Raw genomic sequence first — 10,729 nt, 5'->3', positions numbered from 1 at the left:
ATCCCGGCGCTATCCATGATGAGGAGGGAGTAGTTCACCCTCGGGGCTGAGGGTATGTACCAGTAGCTATGTGTTTGATCTCTCTCTCTCATGTTCTTGATTCGGCACGATCTTGATGTATCGCGAGCTTTGCTATTATAGTTGGATCTTATGATGTTTCTCCCCCTCTACTCTCTTATAATGGATTGAGTTTTCCCTTTGAAGTTATCTTATCGGATTGAGTCTTTAAGGATTTGAGAACGCTTGATGTATGTCTTGCATGTGCTTATCTGTGGTGACAATGGGATATCACGTGATCCACTTGATGTATGTTTTGGTGATCAACTTGCGAGTTCCATGACCTCGTGAACTTATGCATGGGGGTTGGCACACGTTTTCGTCTTGACTCTCCGGTAGAAACTTTGGGGCACTCTTTGAAGTTCTTTGTGTTGATTGAATATATGAATATGAGATTGTGTGATGCATATCGTATAATCATACCCACAGATACTTGAGGTGACATTGGAGTATCTAGGTGACATTAGGGTTTTGGTTGATTTGTGTCTTAAGGTGTTATTTTACTACAAACTCGAGGGTTGTTTGGTCCAATGGATTGATCGGAAAGGATAACTTTGAGGTGGTTCCGTACCCTACAATAATCTCTTCATTTGTTCTCCGCTATTAGTGAATTTGGAGTGACTCTTTGTTGCATGTTGAGTGATAGTTATATGATCCAATTATGTTATTATTGTTAGGAGAACTTGCACTAGTGAAAGTATGAACCCTAGGCCTTGTTTCTTAGCATTGCAATACCGTTTTCGCTCACTTTTATCATTAGTTACCTTGCTGTTTTGATATTTTCTTATTACAAAAACCTATATCTACCATCATATTGCACTTGTATCACCATCTCTTCGCCGAACTAGTGCACCTATACAATTTACCATTGTATTGGGTGTGTTGGGGACACAGGAGACTCTTTGTTATTTGGTTGCAGGGTTGTTTGAGAGAGACCATCTTCATCCTACCTCTCCCACGGATTGATAAACCTTAGGTCATACACTTGAGGGAAATTTGCTACTGTCCTACAAACCTCTACACTTGGAGGCCCAACAACGTCTACAAAGAAGAAGGTTGTGTAGTAGACATCACATAGTCTCCATCATCCTTTCCTCACATGGGACAATGCTCTAGTAATGTAGATCATCACACTTTTATTTACTTACAACTCAAGAATTACAACTCGATACTTAGAATAAAGTGTGACTATATGAATGCCTCCGGCGGTGTACCGAGATGTGCAATGAATCAAGAGTGACATGTATGAAATAATTATGAACGGTGGCTTTGCCACAAATACAATGTCAACTACATGATCATGCAAAGCAATATGACAATAATGGAGCGTGTCATATAAACGGAACGGTGGAAAGTTGCATGGCAATATATCTCGGAATGGCTATGGAAATGCCATAATAGGTCGGTATGGTGGCTGTTTTGAGGAAGGTATATGGTGGGTTTATGGTACATGCGAAAGTTGAGTGGTACTAGAGAGGCTAGCAATGGCAGAATGGTGAGAGTGCGTATAATCCATGGACAATCATAAAGAACTCACATACTTATTGCAAAAATCTATTAGTCATCGAAACAAATTACTACGTGCATGATCCTAGGGGGATAGATTGGTAGGAAAATACCATTGCTTGTCCCCAACCGACACTCATAAGGAAGACAATCAATAAATAAATCATGCTCCGACTTCATCACATAACAGTTCACCATATGTGCATGCTACGGGACTCACAAACTTTAACACAAGTATTTCTCAAATTCACAACTACTCACTAGCATGACTTTAATATCACCATCTTCATATCTCAAAACAATCATAAGGAATCAAACTTCTCATATTATTCAATGCACTTTATATGAAAGTTTTTATTATATCCCTCTTGGATGCCTATCATATTAGGACTAAATTTATAACCAAAGCAAATTACCATGCTGTTTTAAAGACTCTCAAAATTATATAAGTGAAGTGCAAGAGTTCATCAATTTTTCTCTAAAATAAAACCGCCACCGTGCTCTAAAAATATATAAGTGAAGCACTAGAGCAAATTTGCTTAGCTCAAAAGATACAAGTAAAGCACATAGAGTATTCTAATAAATCATGATTCATTCGTGTGTCTCTCAAAAGGTGTGTACAACAAGGTTTATTGTGGCAAACTAGAAAGCAAAGGCACAAATCATACAAGACGCTCCAAGCAAAACACATATCATGTGGTGAATAAAAATATAGCCTTAAGTAAAGTTACCGATAGACGAAGACGAAAGAGGGGATGCCTTCCAGGGCATCCCCAAGCTTAGGCTCTTGATTGTCCTTGAATATTACCTTGGGGTGCCTTGGGCATCCCCAAGCTTAGGCTCTTGCCACTCCTTATTCCATAGTCCATCAAATCCTTACCCAAAACTTGAAAACTTCACAACACAAAACTCAACAGAAAATCTCATAAGCTCCGTTAGTATAAGAAAATAAATCACCACTTTTGGTACTGTTGTGAACTCATTCTTTATTTATATTGGTGTAATATGTACTATGAAAAATGTTGGAAATATGCCCTAGAGGCAATAATAAAGTGGTTATTATTATACTTCCATGTTCATGATAATTGTCTATTCTTCATGCTATAATTGTATTAACCGGAAACCGTAATACATGTGTGAATACATAGATCGTAATATGTCCCTAGTAAGCCTCTAGACTAGCTCGTTGATCAATAGATGGTCATGGTTTCCTGACCATGGACATTGGATGTCATTGATAACGGGATCACATCATTAGGAGAATGATGTTATGGACAAGACCCAATCCTAAGCGTAGCACAAGATCGTGTAGTTCGTTTGCTAAAGCTTTTCTAATGTCAAGTATCATTTCCTTAGACCATGAGATTGTCCAACTCCCGGATAACATAGGAATGCTTTGGGTGTACCAAACGTCACAACGTAACTGGGTGGCTATAAAGGTGAGCTATAGGTATCTCCGAAAGTATCTGTTGGGTTGGCACGAATCGAGACTAGGATTTGTCACTTCGTATGACGAAGAGGTATTTCTGGGCCACTCGGTAATGCATCATCATAATGATCTCAATGTGACTAAGGAGTTAGCCACGGGATCATGCGTTGCGGAACGAGTAAAGAGACTTGCCGGTAACGAGATTGAATGAGGTATAGAGATACCGACGATCGAATCTCGGGCAAGTAACATGCTGATAGACAAAGGGAATTGTATACGGGATTGATTGAACCCTCGACATCGTGGTTCATCCGATGAGATCGTCATGGAACATGTGGGAACCAACATGGGTATCCAGATCCTGCTGTTGGTTATTGGCCAGAGAGATGTCTCGGTCATATCTGCATGGTTCCTGAACCCGTAGGGTCTACACACTTAAGGTTCGGTGACGCTAGAGTTGTTATGAGAAATATTATGTGGTTACTGAAGGTTGTTAGGAGTCCCAGATGAGATCCCGGACGTCATGAGGAGTTTCGAAATGGTCCGGAGGTGAAGATTTATATATGGGAAGTCCAGTTTCAGACGCCGGAATGGTTTTGGGGGTTATCGGTATTGTACCGGGACCACCGGAAGGTGTCTGAGGGTCCACCGGGTGGGGCCACCTGCCCCTGTGGGCCTAGTGGGCTGAACAAGGGAGGAAACCAGCCCCTGGTGGGCTGGTGCTCGCCCCAGGGGGGCAAGGCGCCTAGGGTTGGAAACCCTAGGGGTGGGGCGCCTCCCACATGCTTGGTGGGGGGTAAGTTACCCCCCTTGGCCGCCGCCCCCTTGTAGATGGGATCTAGGGGGGGGCCTCTCCCCTTCCCCTATAAATAGTGGGGGGTGGGAGGGCTGACACACCCTTCCCCTGGCGCAGCCCTCCCCCTCTCCAACACCTCCTCCTCCTCCATCGCGCTTGGCGAAGCTCTGCCGGAGAACCACGAGCTCCATCACCACCACGTCATCATGCTGTCAGAGTTCTCTCTCAACTTCTCCTCCCCCTTGCTGGATCAAGAAGGAGGAGACGTCCCCGGGCTGTACGTGTGTTGAGCGCGGAGGCGCCGTTGTTCGGCGCTTAGATCGGAATCGACCGCGATCTGAACTGCTGCGTGTACGACTCCACCAACCGTGTTCTTGTAACGCTTCTGCTTAGCGATCTTCAAGGGTATTAAGATGCACTCCCTCTCTCTCGTTGCTAGTATCTCCTAGATTGATCTTGGTGACACATAGGATTTTTTTTGAATTATTGCTACGTTCCACAACAGTGGCATCATGAGCTAGGTCTATGCGTAGATTCTATGCATGAGTAAAACACAAAGCAGTTGTGGGCGATGATTTGTTCAATTTTCTTACCCTTACTAGTCTTATCTTGATTCAGAGACATTGTGGGATGAAGTGGCCCGGACCGACCTTACACGTACGCTTACGTGAGACTGGTTCCACCGACTGACATGCACTTGATGCATAAGGTGGCTGGCGGGTGTCTGTCTCTCCCACTTTAGTCAGATCGGATTCGATGAGAATGGTCCTTATGAAGGGTAAATAGCAATTGGCATATCACCATTGTGGTTTTGCATAGGTAAGAAACGTTCTTGCTAGAAACCCATAGAAGCCATGTAAAACATGCAACACCAATTAGAGGACGTCTAACTTGTTTTTGCAGGGTATGCTATGTGATGTGATATGGCCAAAAGGATGTGATGAATGATATATGTGATGTATGAGATTGATCATGTTCTTGTAATAGGAATCACGACTTGCATGTCGATGAGTATGACAACCGGCAGGAGCCATAGGAGTTGTCTTAATTTATTTATGACCTGCGTGTCAATGAAAACGCCATGTAATTACTTTACTTTATTGCTAACCGTTAGCCATAGTAGTAGAAGTAATAGCTGGCGAGACAACTTCATGAACACACGATGATGGAGATCATGGTGTCATGCCGGTGACGATGGTGTTCATGCCGCGCCTCGAAGATGGAGATCAAAGGCGCAAGATGATATTGGCCATATCATGTCACTTTATGATTTGCATGTGATGTTTGTCATGTTTACATCTTATTTGCTTAGAACGACGGTAGCATAAATAAGATGATCCCTCACTAAAATTTCAAGAAAAGTGTTCCCCCTAACTGTGCACCGTTGCGAAGGTTCGTTGTTTCAAAGCACCACGTGATGATCGGGTGTGAAAGATTCTAATGTTCGCATACAACAGGTGTAAGCCAGATTTACACATGCAAAACACTTAGGTTGACTTGGCGAGCCTAGCATGTACAGAGATGGCCTCGGAACACGGGAGACCGAAAGGTCGAACATGAGTCATATAGTAGATACGATCAACATGGAGATGTTCACCGTTGATGACTAGTCCGTCTCACGTGATGATCGGACACGGCCTAGTCGATTCGGATCATGTATCACTTAGATGACTAGAGGGATGTCTGTCTGAGTGGGAGCTCATTAAATAATTTGATTAGATGAACTTAATTATCATGAACTTAGTCTAAAATGTCTTTACAATATGTCTTGTAGATCAAATGGCCCACGCTAATGTTGCCCTCAACTTCAACGCGTTCCTAGAGAAAACCAAGCTGAAAGACGATGGTAGCAACTATACGGATTGGGTCCGTAACTTGAGGATCATCCTCATAGCTGCCAAGAAAGCATATGTCCTTGAAGCACCACTAGGTGACGCACCCATTTTCCCAGCAACTCAAGACGTTATGAACGCCTGGCAGTCGCGTAGTGATGATTACTCCCTCGTTCAGTGCGGCATGCTTTACAGCTTAGAACCGGGGCTCCAAAAGCGTTTTGAGCAGCATGGAGCATATGAGATGTTCCAAGAGCTGAAAATGGTTTTGCAAGCTCATGCCCGGGTCGAGAGATATGAAGTCTCCGACAAGTTCTACAGTTGTAAAATGGAGGAAAACAGTTCTGTCAGCGAGCATATACTCAAAATGTCTGGGTTGCACAACCGCTTGTCTCAGCTGGGAGTTAATCTTCCAGATGACTCGGTCATTGACAGGATCCTCCAGTCGCTTCCACCTAGCTACAAGAGCTTTGTGATGAACTACAATATGCAAGGGATGGAGAAGTCCATTCCTGAGTTATATTCAATGCTGAAATCAGCGGAGGTGGAAATCAAAAAGGAACATCAAGTGTTGATGGTGAATAAACTACTAGTTTCAAGAAAGGCAAGGGTAAGAAGAACTTCAAGAAGTGCGGCAAGGGGGTTGCCGCGCCCGCTAAATCAGTTGCCGGGAAGAAGCCAAAGAATGGACCCAAGCCCGAGACTCAGTGCTTTTATTGTAAGGGAAATGGTCACTAGAAGTGGAACTGCCCCAAGTACTTAGCGGATAAGAAGGCCGGCAACGCCAAAGGTATATGTGATATACATGTTATTGATGTGTACCTTACCAGCGCTCGTAGTAGCTCCTGGGTATTTGATACCGGTGCGGTTGCTCATATTTGTAACTCAAAACAGGAGCTGCGGAATAAGCGGAGACTGGCGAAGGACGAGGTGACGATGCGCGTCGGGAATGGTTCCAAGGTCGATGTGATCGCCATTGGCACACTCCCTCTACATCTATCTACGGGATTAGTTTTAAACCTCAATAATTGTTATTTAGTACCAGCTTTGAGCATGAACATTGTATCTGGATCTCGTTTAATGCGAGATGGCTACTCATTTAAATCCGAGAATAATGGTTGTTCCATTTATATGAGAGATATGTTTTATGGTCATGCCCCGCTGGTCAATGGTTTATTTTTGTTTAATCTCGAACGTGATGTTACAGATATTCATAGTGTGGATGCCAAAAGATGTAAGGTTGATAATGATAGTCCCACATACTTGTGGCGCTGCCGCCCTGGTCACATTGGTGTCAAACGCATGAAGAAACTCCATGCAGATGGACTTTTGGAGTCTCTTGATTATGAATCATTTGACACATGCGAACCATGCCTCATGGGCAAAATTACCAAGACTCCGTTCTCCGGAACAATGGTGCGAGCAACCAACTTATTGGAAATCATACATACTGATGTTTGCGGTCCAATGAGCGTTGAGGCTCGCAGTGGCTATCGTTATGTTCTCACCCTCACTGATGACTTAAGTAGATATGGGTATGTCTACTTAATGAAACACAAGTCTGAGACCTTTGAAAAGTTCAAGGAATTTCAGAGTGAGGTAGAGAATCAACGTGACAGGAAAATAAAGTTCTTACGATCAGATCGTGGAGAAGAATACTTGAGTCACAAGTTTGGCACGCACTTAAGGAAATGTGGAATTGTTTCAAAACTCAGCCGCCTGGAACACCTCAGCAAAATGGTGTGTCTGAACGTCGTAATCGCACTCTATTGGATATGGTGCGATCTATGATGTCTCTTACCAATCTACCGCTGTCATTTTGGGGTTATGCTTTAGAGACTGCCGCATTCACTTTAAATAGGGCTCCGTCGAAATCCGTTGATACGACACCGTATGAATTATGGTTTGGAAAGAAACCTAAGCTGTCGTTTCTGAAAGTTTGGGGATGCGATGCTTATGTCAAGAAACTTCAACCTGGAAAGCTCGAACCCAAGTCGGAAAAATGCGTCTTCATAGGATACCCTAAGGAAACTATCGGGTATACCTTCTACCTCAGATCCGAAGGCAAGATCTTTGTTGCCAAGAATGGATCCTTTCTAGAGAAAGAGTTTCTCTCGAAAGAAGTAAGTGGGAGGAAAGTAGAACTTGATGAGGTACTGCCTCTTGAACCGGAAAGTAGCGCAGCTCAGGAAGATGTTTCTGTGGTGCCTGCACCGACTAGAGAGGAAGTTAATGATGATGATCATGAAACTTCAGATCAAGTTGCTACTGAACTTTGTCGGTCCACGAGGACACATTCTGCACCAGAGTGGTACGCCAACCCTGTCCTGGAAATCATGTTGTTAGACAATGGTGAACCTTCGAACTATGAAGAAGCAATGGCGGGCTCGGATTCCAACAAATGGCTTGAAGCCATGAAATCCGAGATAGAATCCATGTATGAAAATGAAGTATGGACTTTGACAGACTTGCCCGATGATCGGCAAGCCATAGAAAACAAATGGATCTTTAAGAAGAAGACTGACATGGATGGTAACGTGATCATCTATAAGGCTCGGCTTGTCGCTAAGGGTTATCGACAAGTTCAAGGGGTTGACTACGATGAGACCTTCTCACCCATAGAGAAGTCGAAGTCCGTCCGAATCATGTTAGCAATTGCCGAATTCTATGATTATGAGATATGACAAATGGACGTCAAAACGGCATTCCTTAATGGTTCCCTTAAGGAAGAATTGTATATGATGCAGCCGGAAGGTTTTGTCGATCCTAAGAATGCTGACAAGGTATGCAAGCTCCAACGCTCAATCTATGGGTTGGTGAGATGATCAAAGCGTTTGGGTTTACGCAGACTTATGGAGAAGCCTGTGTTTACAAGAAAGTGAGTGGGAGCTTTGTAGCATTTCCCATATTATATGTGGATGACATACTATTGATGGGAAATGATATAGAACTTTTGGAAAGCATAAAGAACTACTTGAATAAGTGTTTTTCAATGAAGGACCTTGGAGAAGCTGCTTACATATTAGGCATCAAGATCTATAGAGATAGATCGAGACGCCTCATTGGTCTTTCACAAAGCACATACCTTGACAAGATATTGAAGAAGTTCAATATGGATCAGTCCAAGAAGGGGTTCTTGCCTATATTGCAAGGTGTGAAATTGAGCACGGCTCAATGCCCGACCTCGGCAGAAGATAGAGAAAAGATGAGTGTAATCCCCTATGCCTCAGCCATAGGGTCTATTATGTATGCCATGCTGTGTATCAGACCTCATGTGAACCTTGTCGTAAGTTTGGTAGGGAGGTACCAAAGTAATCCCGGCATGGAACACTGGACAGCGGTCAAGAATATCCTAAAGTACCTGAAAAGGACTAAGGATATGTTTCTCATTTATGGAGGTGACAAAGAACTCGTCTTAAAGGGTTACGTTGATGCTAGCTTCAACACAGATCTGGATGACTCCAAGTCACAAACCAGATAAGCATACATTTTGAATGGTGGGGCAGTCAGCTGGTGCATTTGCAAGCAAAACGTCGTGGCGGGATCTACATGTGAAGCGGAGTACATAGCAGCCTCGGAGGCAGCACAAGAAGCAGTCTAGATGAAGGAGTTCATCACCGACCTAGGAGTTATTCCCAATGCATTGGGCCCAATGACTCTCTTCTGTGACAACACTGGAGCTATTACCCTTGCCAAGGAGCCTAGGTTTCTAATGAAGACTAGGCATATCAAGCGTTGCTTCAACTCCATTCGTGAATATATTCAGGATGGATACATAGATATTTGTAAAGTGCATACGGATCTGAATGTCACGGATCCGTTGACTAAACCTCTTCCGTGAGCAAAACATGATCAACACCAGAACTCTATGGGTGTTCGATTCATCACAATGTAACTAGATTATTGACTCTAGTGCAAGTGGGAGACTGTTGGAAATATGCCCTAGAGGCAATAATAAAGTGGTTATTATTATATTTCCGTGCTCATGATAATTGTCTATTATTCATGCTATAATTGTATTAACCGGAAACTGTAATACATGTGTGAATACATAGATCGTAATATGTCCCTATTAAGCCTCTAGTTGACTAGCTCATTGAACAATAGATGGTCATGGTTTCCTGACCATGGACATTGGATGTCATTGATAACGGGATCACATCATTAGGAGAATGATGTGATGGACAAGACCCAATCCTAAGCGTAGCACAAGATCGTGTAGTTCGTTTGCTAAAGCTTTTCTAATGTCAAGTATCATTTCCTTAGACCATGAGATTGTGCAACTCCCAGATACCATAGGAATGCTTTGGGTGTACCAAACGTCACAACATAACTGGGTGGCTATAAAGGTGCACTATAGGTATCTCTGAAAGTATCTGTTGGGTTGGCACGAATCGAGACTGGGATTTGTCACTCCGTATGATGGAGAGGTATCTCTAGGCCCACTCGGTAATGCATCGTCATAACGAGCTCAATGTGACTAAGGAGTTAGCCACGGGATCATGCGTTACAGAACGAGTAAAGAGACTTGCCGGTAACAAGATTGAACGAGGTATAGAGATACCGACGATCGAATCTTGGGAAGTAACATGCCGATAGACAAAGGGAATTGTATACGGGATTAATTGAATGATCGACATCGTTGTTCATCCAATGAGATCATCATGGAACATGTGGGAGCCAACATGGGTATCAAGATCCTGTAGTTGGTTATTGGCCGGAGAGATGTCTCGGTCATGTCTACATGGTTCCCGAACCCATAGGGTCTACACACTTAAGGTTAGGTGACGCTAGAGTTGTTATGGGAAATAGTATGTGGTTATCGAAGGTTGTTCGGAGTCCCGGATGAGATCCCGGACGTCAGGAGGAGTTCCAGAATGGTCCGGAGGTGAAGATTTATATATGGGAAGTCCAGTTTCAGACGCTGGAATGGTTTTGGGGGTTATCGGTATTGTACCGGGACCACCGGAAGGTGTCCGGGGGTCCACCGGGTGGGGCCACCTGCCCCGGTGGGCCTAGTGGGATGAACAAGGGAGGAAACCAACCCGGTGGGCTGGTGCCCCCCCCCAAGGGTCCCAAGGCGCCTAGGGTTGGAAACCCTAGGGGTGG

This window comes from Triticum aestivum, chromosome 7A (assembly GCF_018294505.1).
Source record: "Triticum aestivum cultivar Chinese Spring chromosome 7A, IWGSC CS RefSeq v2.1, whole genome shotgun sequence".
NCBI lineage: Eukaryota > Viridiplantae > Streptophyta > Magnoliopsida > Poales > Poaceae > Triticum > Triticum aestivum.
This window is presented reverse-complemented; position numbering follows the sequence as displayed.